The sequence below is a fragment of the Dermacentor silvarum genome, chromosome 7 (genome assembly GCF_013339745.2).
Source record: "Dermacentor silvarum isolate Dsil-2018 chromosome 7, BIME_Dsil_1.4, whole genome shotgun sequence".
NCBI classification, from domain to species: Eukaryota; Metazoa; Arthropoda; class Arachnida; order Ixodida; family Ixodidae; genus Dermacentor; species Dermacentor silvarum.
The window spans coordinates 26,797,801-26,810,268 of record NC_051160.1 but is presented as its reverse complement, the minus strand read 5'-3'; the positions used below and the strand labels follow the sequence as shown (position 1 = coordinate 26,810,268).

Here is a 12,468-nt window from a genome sequence, read left to right as displayed (position 1 = left end):
ACGAATTTTTAAGATTCTCGTATCGTTTTTTTTTTTCGTTTTTTTTTTCTCCTTACTGTATTCGCCGTTAGATGGAACACGTAAGACGCACTTCCAAAACGAGACTTGCGAAATACGATCGATAGCTTCGTTGGAGAGTACACAGGTGAAATGATATAACCGCTTTTACGATGAGACTGCTTGCACACAAAAGACTTTCATTCACAAACTGACTTGGAATAGTGTTTTTTTTTTTCTTCTTTTGCGTGGTCAAACCGATACACTGGTTGTCTATGAAGATTATCCTGCCGTCTTTTCATTGACTTTCGCTAAACATTTCTCGGGAAAACACAAGGTACCGCATCTTGTAAGGTTAACACTCTACTAGCGGTCTTTACTCACTATTGTGTACGCGTACGCTCGTTGTCTAGTGATTGTCTACAGACTTTCAATTGATTTTTCGTCGCAATATGCTAAACTTCTCCCGATAAACTCAACGTACCATGTCTTGTAACTCCCTTATCCCTTACGACAGCCTATACTCGCAATCGTCTACACCTGCGCTTGTAAAGTGATTATATACAGACTTTACTTTGACTTTTCTTTACAATCTGCTAAGTTCTCTATGGAAACTCAACGCATTACGTCTTATAACTCCCTCACAGCAGTCTTTTACCTCACAATCGCCTACACGTGCGCTAGCCTAGTGGTTATCTACATAATTCCCATTGCATTCTGCTAAAGGTTTCTCGGGAAACTCAAGGTACTGCGTCTTCTAGTGTGATTCCTTTACAGCTGCTTTGCACACAGTCGCCAACCAGTACCCTCGCCGTCAAGTGACAATCAAGACTTTTTTATTGACTTTTCGTTGCGGGACATCCCCCTAGAAAATAACTTCCTTATTGCGGTCTCTACTCACAAGCGCCTAACCGCACATTTGTTCTCTAAAAATTATGAAAAGACTTATCATTACCTCCTGCTAAACATTTCACGACAAACTCAACATACAGTGTCTTGTAGAATAACTCCCTCACATGGACCTCTCACTATTTCCCAACTTTATATTAGTCTCCATGACTACATCAACTTTCTATTATAAATTGTAGCCCTCCTGTGAATAAATTATACAATCGTGTTTTTATTGACTTTGTATTGTCAGACTTTCTGTGGTAAATTCATTGTCATTACAATACAGCACTATTCATAAAGGTCACCTGTCTTCATCCTAAACTCATTCACTATATTCTGACTCCGTGCCAACTTTGTTGCCACCTGCGCACTCCTGCTGCGACAAGATTATTTACTGAGATTTCGTCGATTTGATGTGCAGCCTTCCGCGAACAACGTTTCTTTTTCAAGAAAGACTCGAGCACGTTGACTTTCTATTGACTTTTTGTTGTCCTCCCACAACCTGCCCGCGGGAACCCTACTGAATGCCAATGAGAGGGCTCGCAAAATCTCCCTAGACACTCCGCCAAAAAAAAAAAAAAAAACATGCAGACGAATGCAGCGGAATAAAGTGAAGAGCAGCAAAAGAGTCGAGGGTACGAAAGATGGCGGCGGGGAGTATAATAATATAATGTAGCCTAATGTGCGCATGAAATAGAAAAGAAGAAAATGAGAAAGGTCTTGGAAGGACAACGACCTCGCTTCTCGCGCTACTAGGGCGCAAAGTCCCGTCTTCCGCTGCTGCCGCTTTTCTTTCACCATCACGACGACTCGCGGTGCATAAAGAACGGGTAACCGCAGTAAAAGAAAGTGAGAAAGAAATAAAGAAGCACCACGTTTGCGATCTGCCCCCGTCACGTCCCTTTACTTAACGACCGGAAATAGCCCACCCGTTCTATACGTCTGCGAGCGTGAATACGAACTTGCGGCCGCCTTCGCCGTGTACATAATCGCCCTCCTTTTGCTCGCCTATTAAAGTCTCCCGAAGGAACCAACCTGCGTCCTCGTTCTTTCTCCGCTCTTTCTTCGCCAGCGATCTTTCATTTTCCACTACGCAGCCGAGAGTGTAGGTGCGTTCATAGGTTGGATATGTCTGGTTCTTTTTTTTTTTTTCTATCGAAAACTGCGCACAAGGCGAAGATATGCTTCGCAATACGCTTCGCGTTCAACGAAACGTGGGCTCAGATTCGGGTTTTACGGAAGGCGACAGGTTGAACGGTTTTACGTAACGACCTACGCTGAAACGCTAACGATTTAGTTAGAATAGATTTCCTTGTCTAAAGAATTAGCATTTCCATACTCGGTGACGGCCATCCGGAGTATTCAGAAGACGCTCTCGCCCACAAAACCGCACTACACACTGCGCCTCCGCGCTCCAAAACATAGTTCCCGAGAGAAGCCGATATTTGAAATAGGTTCGCCTGAGCTGTGACGTAAGGAAACGCGATTGGCGGGCGCATCTATACACAAAGTATGCTTGAGTTGGACAGCGCGTATTTGCCACTACATTCATACGCTGCCGCCGAGTAAAGTAGTGCCGCACACGTGCAATAATATTGGCCAGTCTGACTGCTAACTAGTCAAAGTTGTTGAAGTAGTTGTCGATGTTGTAGCCTGACATGGGCAGTGAACCACCCTTGGCCTGGTATAAAGATGGTCTTCAAAATAATCGGTTGCGAGCAAGTGCAAAGTGTGTCCAGTTCCTTCTGTTTGTGTACTTTTCTGCAAAGCGCTACGATATACTGTTCTTGTGTCAACCAACACTAAGCCCAAAATAGCAAAGTTAGTCAACTGCAATGAGCAGTCATATAAAGTCAAACTTCGTTATAACAAAGCCGCATTTGACAGATAAATAGCTTCGTTATACCCGATATTCGTTATAAACATATACGTGTTACACTGTGACAGCGGTGAGACAATTTTACTTCGTTATACCCAGTAATTCGTTATATCCGTGTTTGTTACATCAAGGTTCTACATTACGCATGGCATACGCAATACCCAGGACAATGACTAGAGTCTGTACAGGAGTGCGTTTTTCTAGGGCAATTACTCACAGGGGACCCTTATCATGAGAAGGAAATTTACAGAAGAATAAAAATGGGTTGGAGTGCATACGGCAGGTATTACCAAATGCTGACTGGGAGCTTACCACTGTCGTTGAAAAGAAAAGTGCACAATCATTGCATTCTACCGGGCCTAGTACACGGGGCAGAAACTTGGAGGTTAACAAAGAAGCTCGAGAACAAGTTAAGGACCGCACAAAGAGCGATGGAACCAACAATGTTAGGCGTAATGTTAAGAGACAGGAAGTGAGAACAAATTTTTAAAGTTTGCCTGTGTCAGATAGCACAATTCTAGTTTATGAAAAGGTCGACATTACTTGCACAAAAAAAATTGAAATGCATAATCGACTAATTAACAAACATTCACTAATTAAGTTTTTAACTAATTACCTGATGGCCCAAATTGCAATTTACAAATTCAAGCCGTGGAGTTCGCAAGGCGGATCCACTTGGAACGAATTCTCAGGATGACACCAGTTTCAAGATAATGATTCTCGAACTTTGCGAGGAAATGCTTTGCTGTTTCATTTACTTTCTTAACAAAACATCGTTTTATGCATTGAAGAACAAAAGTAACCGGAACGCCAATCCATTTCTCCGCAAAGTTCGGGAATTAGTATCTCGAAACTGGTGTCATCCTGAGAATTCGTTCCAAGTGAATCCGCCTGTAAACTAGAATAATATGAACCACAAGGTAATTAGTTTAAAACTTCATTAGTGCATTTTTGTCAATTAGTCGATTATGGATTTCAATTTTTTTTTGTGCCAGTAATGTCCGCCTCTTCGAGTAGACCAGCTCACGAACTAGAATTGTGCTATCAGCCACAGGCAACCTTCAAACATTATTGAAAGTGTTCGCTGAAACACTTGCACAATACAGATGTTTTATATATAAAAAAAAGCTACGACCGTGAGACACCTGTCGTCTTCGCATACGAGCTCTACGACTAGGCGGAAATACTTTGCCGCGGCTTAAGGTACTCTGAAAAGACTAACAAACAATTATTAATTAACTTCTTGTATTAGCGCCCCAGGAGGCAGCTGCCTAAATAGCAAATTTCCCAAATACGCCATTTAAATTAGCAGCCGACGGTGGTCTGCTCCGGACCACCGTCAGTCGCGAATTGAAATGCCACTTCGCTCGTCGAAGAGGCCGGACGTTTGCCGAGTTTGTCGCAACAACAACGCTTCGCAATGGGGTGAACGCGGTTTAAATAATGGATCCAACACCGCAAGGAGGTGCGACGGAATGCTAACAACTTTCTCTCGCATTTACCGCTAAATCACCACTGATTTATTTATTTTTTAAATATATGCGTAAGGCATTTCTATATGCCAATTAACCCAACGAGGAAACCCGTCCGTCCATCACGTAAGAGGAAGCGCGGCAGCAGGAGCGAGCGAATTAACCTTCGTGCCGTCTCTCGCTTCAACGCGAACTAAGCGGCGAGAACACAGCGCACACGAAGCCATCAGCTATCACCTGTGCACCCATCGCAGATCGCTTTCAAGATATATGGCCCGCGCGGCCGCGCCATACGCCGCCGCCGCCAGAGTACGGTTGATAATGGTTCGACGCGGATGGATAAGGCGCTAAAGAACGATAACGGCTTACAATGATCGGAACGTTATCAACGCAGCTGGCGCCGCCACCTGTTTGCTTGCGTCATCAATTCACCTTGCACCGCCATCCGCAGCGCTGTCGTTTGTACTGGTCGGATCAAGTTTCATAACGTTGATAATGACACCGGGCTGCGTGGAGATGAGCTATTAAGTGGCCACAATGCTTACGCATACTTAGACAACTCCCAGAGGAGTTTCTGCGTAATTTTTTTTGTCACACATACTGAATCGGCGTCATTTCCACGAGTGACGGTTTCGCATTTGTCCAAACGCCGGGAAGAGAAAATGCATAAAAATAACTTAAATGTAACACTCGCGGTGGTGCGTTTCTCTTCTTTCGTGTTTTAGATAAGATGATTATGTTTTAGTTTTTCTTCTTACTGAACTAACGCGGATGAAAATGTAGGACCAAAAAATGTCAGGAGCGTCCTTGAGCGCACGCTTGGCCCCCTTCCCCTTCAATGTCACAGAAAGTTATCCGCGAGTATCAGTTAAACTTAGTTATAACTAACTGTATATAACGAAACAACGGATATAACGAAGCAGACGAAACTCTCCCTCCAGAGAGATTTCAAGGGGAATATTATTGGGAGATCATATTGCAGTACATGGAATAATGGCTATACCGAAGTAATGAATATAACGAAGCAATTCTGGCTGCGCCTCATTCAGCTTCGTTATAACAAATTTTTACTTGCTGCTCCACCACAGCTGCGCGTCGTGTTCGACCAGAGAAACGTTGTGTGCGATTTACGCCACAAAACATTCATGCGTTCCGCGAGTCTTCTTCCGAAGTCAAAAAGAAGAAGAAAAAGATTAGAGAGATAAGGATAAATTAGGCGGGGATGTTGACCAGGACTGAGCCCGGTTAGTTTGCCTGTACAGGGGGGAAGGGAGAAAGAAATAATTTATGGGGTTTTACGTGCCAAAACCTGGGGAAGGGGGACAAAAGATTAAGAGAAGGAGAGAAAATGCAATGTTGATGTCGCCGGCGCGGTGAAAATTCTCAGCGGCGTATCGGAGACGGTCGCTAAGTCCGGCTGCCTTCAAGAATAGGAGAAGCGATTTTGGGACCTTCTGCAGCCGCGACACGCGAGGCCATGGACTCAAAATCAAAGAAAGGGAAAACGTAGGGGTATTCGAATCGAATATTAAAAAAAATAAAAAAACGACCACCGACTACCGAATATTTTCCTATTCCTAGGCGAACTATACTATCAAGACTACGCACACTCCATTCGATAAAGAGGAGGCTCGTGTCTGTCGTCTCCTATATTGTCTCGTTCTAAGGAGCTGCTTCGTCACCCAAGTATGCTTTAGGAGAGACAGCATGCGCTTTTGCATACGATATATCGAATGTCCAGTTTGATGTGAGCGACGCAATGTCCTACAGTTGCACTGCAGTTTAATAAAGGGGTTACAGTGACAACTGCGAGAACGTTCGTCCACCCCCGCGCCACACTCACATCTCCAGACGTTCGACTTCACTGCATGGCTCGCGCGCAATGGCGGGAGCTAGGTAAACGGTGAGCCCGGCGTATTAGTTACGTAGCTACGACACAAGAGATGGCGCGAGCGCGCCATAGAGTTACTGTATAGGCTCCCTTTAGGGAGTCTATGCAGTAAAAGGAGCCTATGCAGCAACCTAAAGGGAGTCTATGCAGAAACTCTAGCGGATGGATGGATGGATGGATGGATGAGGCTGAACCCTTTAAACCGGGCGGTGGCATACGCCACCTAGCCATGACTATTAACATATTTTGTACTTTGTGGTGGGTGAAATTTCACCCCTGCCTTGATTTTATCCACCAATCAGATAACCTCTGTTTGGTTATTTCTACACGCTTAAAGTCTATTTTGCCTTCACTGTCCCTAAACCCCAATGCTTTGAAAAAATCAGCCCCGTTGCCTTGTACTGTAGGGTTAAGCCCTTTACAGAAAAGTATGAGGTGTTCAGCCGTTTCCTCCTCTTCTCCACACGCACAGCAAAACGTGTCTATACCTTGGTACTTGACTCGGCACATCTTAGTCCGCAATACTCCCGTCCTGGCTTCAAACAACAAAGAGCTTCCCCTAGAATTATCGTAGATATTTTCTTTGGCAATTTCTTGCTTGAAAGTTCGGTATGTTCCCAGTGCTGATTTCGTCTGCATCCCTGTTTTCCACAGACCCCTCTCTGTTTCCTTAACCTTTTTCTTAACCGCTGTTTCCTGGTTTGCACCCCTCCTGCAGTCCAAATATTTGATTGACAGTTTTCTGGTCAGCTTCCTCCATTTTGTATCAACATTCCTCATGTACAAATAACTGAAAACTCTCCTTGCCCACCGCTTTTCTGCCATTTCTCTCAATCGCTTCTCAAATTCTATCTTGCTGCTGGCTTCCCTGCCCTCGAATGACGTCCATCCCATGTCACCCTGTACCCCCTGATTTGGCATATTTCCGTGTGCTCCCAGAGCCAGTCTACCTACCCCTCGCTGCTTGGCGCCATCTGACGGTGTGGTTTGCTGGGGCGCGAAAGGAAATGTTTCGGCGATGGAGAGAGGGAAAAAAAACAAACTAGGAGACAGTGTCACGTGACAAACTTGGAGCCCAGTCATTTAAATGTAAAGGAAATGTGTATGGGAAATATGCCCGCGTCACATGGTAACGTGACGAGGTAACTTCTTGCCGCCGGCGGTAACAGAGGTAACTTCTTGCAGCCAGCCGCCCGTATCGTTAGCGTAGTATGGGAGAGAGAGCGGGTTGGCGTGGAATTCTTTATAAGCTACCGCGATCGAAACAATGCGCTGAACGATCCGGCAACCTTGAAGCGCCTGCTTCCCAAAAGCCAACGCGCAGATAGGCTCCGGAGGGAGGGAGCGCTATCGCCGGAAACTCCATATCCAATAATCCAATATGAACACATGGGGGGGATCCTACATCATATGGGATCCTAATACGTTCATATATCATGCGGTACTTGCCCCGAATTATATATAAGAACATTGGGCATTTTTACAAGGGACTCCCACATCGTTATACGGCGGTCATATGATGCATGGCCCCTATAGTATATGGCAACATACGGTTTTTTATATCCCTATGTTCACATGGGATTGTTGGATGTGGGGTTTGTGCGAGTTTTTTCGATATAGTGGGGCGGCGTCGGAGGAGGTTGGCTTGCCGAGGTCAGCCGCCTGCCGTCATGCTCGCTCCTAGTTGTTTTTTCCTCCTTCCACGGTTTCGGCTTCTGCTGGGGCCCACGGACTGACTTCGGAAGGCTTCCCGTTCAGCTTCGGATCCAGAGCGGCTCCGGCCGCGTGGGTGAATACGATCACTCGCATCGCTTCGCGGGACCGCACCGGTACAGTGCCCTTCTGTAGCACGTACCGGCCCGTGAACGACCTAGGTACAGTGTACTAGGGTGTTCCAGTACACTGTAACCTAAGCCTCAAGGGCCAACGTTGGCGAACGCCGAGTTGAGCATCTTCGATTCCTCAGCGCGTCTTAATTACTGCGACACCAATCCTCGTTACATACCTGCCAACCTTTGAACCTAAAATTCGTCAAAAATCTCGCAGACACGACACCGCGGAAGGGCAAAATGTTTAAAATGTTAAAATGTTTACACCTTTTGGGACTTACCTTGTCCCACAACGATAATCGTCATCTGCCTTGCTAGCGTTTCCCTTCTTGAAAACTTTGTGCTCGCTACTTTCCTGTCGTGATTGCTATGTCACGCTGATAACGTGCACGCCCGGTTTATGACCTGAAAGTGTACCGGGCGCGCAGCGTTAAAGATAGGAAAATCAGCCAAGACAGATGACGATTACTGTTGTGGGACAACGTACGCCCCAAAGCGTGCAAACTTTTTTTTAAGAGTGTGTAGCACGCATTCTTCTTTTGTTTTATGTTTGCCCTCAGCACACGTTACCTTTTGCGGGATACAAACGCACTTTATTAACGATGATTTACCGTCGGACGTAGCACACAAGCACCTAGCACGCTTGGAGCAGCACACACGTATACTGCTTTTAGACCGCAATGACTTTCCCAGCGGCATTGCTGTTGCCGATTTTACCTGCTTCGGGAGCGTGTCGAAATATAATATGGTGATTATTTTTATTGGCATCCTCCTTGAAACGGGGTGGGGACAAACAGCCCCCTAGCTGCTTGATTTAATCAGGTTTTGCTACATCCATCGCTATACAGCCTCCTGCCTATCTGATCTAGACCTCAATTTTCGCCTTTAAAGCCTCTATCACTGTACTGTTCCATTGCCTACCCTTGACATGACTCCGGTTCCATCAATCTCTTCCTTAGGTTTTCTTCCACCAATCCGCTAATCGTATCTTACTTATCTCGACTACTGACCAGTTAATCGTTCATTCTTTTGAATTCCAACACTTCTGGAAGGACATTCCCAACGGGTCTCGCTGGCTGAATATCTTGGCATTCCATTACGAGGTGCCGAAAGCTGTCGACGGCTAGGGTTCTATGCATTTTTCGTGTCCGTCAACAGATCTGCGCGTGCAAAAAATTAGCTCCCAATTTTGCTGAAAAATCGCTTCATTCTATGCATAAGCTTACACGTGTCATCACTCATTTTCAGTAGATTAGTTATCAATAGGTAGCATCTTCAAAATCAGTAGACTCTCAGGTAGATAATAAGGGTTTTCAAAGATTTGCCGCTGTGCGACCCGCGTCGGCCATGTGTATACGCTCGCGCTGCCCTCTCTTTGTCGACGTTCAAGCGCTTGCGTGCCTAGTTTCCTTCCGCTCTCCCGGCGTGGCGGTCCCGTCGCGCGTGTCTACTTTCCGTCGGCTCCCCGAGGTGGCGGTAGTCTTCCTTAGAATGTATGCCGCCGATCAAAAGCGCCGATGAAATTAAACATGTATGTGAGTGTGCCTTTCTTTGGGATGACCGGCGTCGCCGCTCAAGAGAAATAAAATTTGCTTATACCTTTGATCTAAATTCTGTGTCACTGGCACTCCACTTTCACAGAAGTGCAATGGCGCGTGATTTTTTAGATGCGAGAGCATCTTATGCTCGGGGCAGTGTCCGTTCTGCGGCGTCCGCACCCATACTGCGCATGCGCAAGCTCTCCCTCATTCTCCTCTCCTACGCAGGTGTGCGCTCTCCTCCTCCGATCTCCCCCTCTCCGCCACAGGTGAGGCGCAGCAAATCATTGCATATAACTCTCTCTCACTCTCTCTCTAAGGGTACGCCGGTAGGCGGCGCAAGTGTCGCGGCGCAGTATAAAGCGCGCGTTGGCTGTGCTTCCGTCACCGATTCCTAGCGCACCGACGCTAGGAATCACGTACGATCTCTAAATAAAGACGCAACAACCCCGTACCAAACGTCTCCTCTCTTCTCAATACATTCTCTCACTCTAACTTTCATTGGGTTGTGTTGCCAAGTGAAACAAAACGGAAACTCGATGCGCACCGCCCGCGATGCTTTCGCATCCCACCATGGTTGCCCGTAGGGTGAGATGATGTGACTTTTTTTTCTTTTTTTTTTTCCAGCCCACACATGACTTATCCTGAGTCGCATATTTGCTCCGGTATGTTTTCGTCCTCAGGCCCCTAGCTCGGGCCTCAAGCAGCAAGGCACTCCCCTTCGCGTTATCATACTTGCTCGAACCCGCCGCGGTGGCTTAGCGGCTATGGTGTTGCGCTGCTAAGCACGAGGTCGCGGGATCAAATCCCAGCCGCGGCGGCCGCATTTCGATGGGGGCAAAATGCAAAAACGCCTGTGTCCCGTGCTTGGAGGCACGCTTAAGATCCCTTGGTGGTCAAAATTAATCCGGAGTGCCCCACTACGGCGTGCCTCATAATTAAGGTCGTGGTTTTGGCACGTAAAACCCCAGAATTCAATTCATGGATGGATGCTATGAGCGTCCCCTTTGGAACGGGGCGGTGGGTTGCGCCACCAAGCTCTTATTATATGGCCTGATGTCCCACCTATCTTCAAAAAGAAAAAAAAAACAGAAAAAAAAACGAAGAATTCCCCTCACCAAACTTTCTGAACCCCCATGTACGCCTCCGTGGTTTGTCATTTCCCTACGTTTCTTCCACCAATCTTCCAATCGCCTTTTACTAATCTCTATTATGGACATATTTCCTTTCCCCCTGCTCTCGCTGAACCCAAGGGCTTCATGGAGGCCAGATGTGCCTAAATCGACTGCTGGGCAGATATCTTCACATTCTAATAAAAGGTGTTCCATCGTTTACCTAGCTTCACCGCAGCAAGCACATGCTTCATCTTCCTTGTTGTATCTCGCTTTATAAGTGCGCGTTCTAAGGCATCCTGATCTGGCTTCGAAAAGAAAAGAGCTGCCCTTTGAGTTATCATAAATTGTTTCTTTCCTGATTTCGTTTTTTCCTATTAAGTAGTTACTCATAGCAGGTTTCTTGTCCATTGCCGCCACCCATGAGATTATCACCAATTTATCATACAAATACTAAATTGATAACATTCCATTGAATAGAGCGAGTTGAACGCGCGACTTAGGAATATTGGTTGACTCCCGCCTAACTTTCGAACAACATGTTTGAAGCATTGTTAATGCATCCTACAGAAAGTTAGGTCTGATATCAAGAATGACAAAAAAGTTTACAAATGTCAACTGCGTTGTTCTCTTGTATTCTTCTTCTGTCCGCACCAAGTTAGAGTTTAGTTCCGTTGTATGGAACTGTATTAATTTGAGCAATGTGGCTAAAATTGAATGTGTTCAGCGACGTTTCATTCGTATCCTGTACGATCGATTTCTGGGACGCCATGTATTTTATGCCTATGAGCGTGTACTGTGCATGTTTAATATTACACCCCTAGAAATAAGGCGAAAATATCGCGATTACTTATTCTTGTATAAACTAATTCATAACCACTTTTCCTGTCCGTGGTTACTGTCAGCTGTAACGTTCTGCGTGCCTCGCCCAAACTTGCATAATCCCAGCATTTTCTACGTTAACTCTCTAACGCTATAACACGTCTTGTGACATCTTGCGTTACGATGTTGATATTTTCAGCTCTTGCATTTGCTCATTATCCGATTTCTGTCATTATTGTAATTCAATCTTTTGTTGCATTTTACCACTGTACTTTCAGGTTTTCTGTTTTGTTGTTGTTTTTTATTTTCTGTTCTTTGTGTAACACAAGTGCACCAATACTAAGGCCTAGAGCTGTTCTTGGGCACTTTCAGAAATAAATGAATGAAATGAAAATGAAATCATACTCATCGTGAGAATATCATTATATTCATACTTGCTCAAAGCAGGCCCTGTGGCGTCATTTCACCATGGGTGTGGTGGGAGACCGAAGAGGGAATCTTTTCTTCCAAAGCGAATTTATTTTTCGGGAAACTTGACAAAACATTCTAAAGTCGAAGAATGAGCCTGAATTCCTAAACTTTAGGTAGCATTCGGGAGTTGACTGATATGCTTGGCGCTAACTTCCAAGTATTTATTACAAAAAGGCACATGTCTTTTTAAAATGGATGGGGGTATGCTTGTATTACGGCTAGTTAGCATCGCATAGAAGGAGCAAGAACGGGCCTCTCGTGTGTTTGCACTCATGTGCCTTGCGTCAGTTTGTTCCCAAGAGCTAATCAACCCCACACACACCTAGCTACCGTAGTTAGTAAAGAAAAGCGCCAGCCAATTGGCATTTGTAGCTTCATATTGAGGGGGTATCTGCTCTAAGCATTTCACATTTTGCTGTAGGCAGTTAAGATTTAAATCTATATTACAATATGACTACAAGCTTGATGACACCGAGCATTCAACCTAACATTATACAGGATGCCCTTGCAATGACATATAATATGGTTAACTCTGACAGCATATCCTGCACTCGACATTGGTTTAA

General features: G+C 45.4%; 1 protein-coding gene across 1 annotated transcript in view; it reads right to left on the bottom strand.

Moving 5' to 3' along the window:
- LOC119457803 (apoptosis-resistant E3 ubiquitin protein ligase 1-like) overlaps positions 1 to 12,468 on the bottom strand; it is an 83,627-nt gene that overhangs the window by 65,306 nt on the left and 5,853 nt on the right.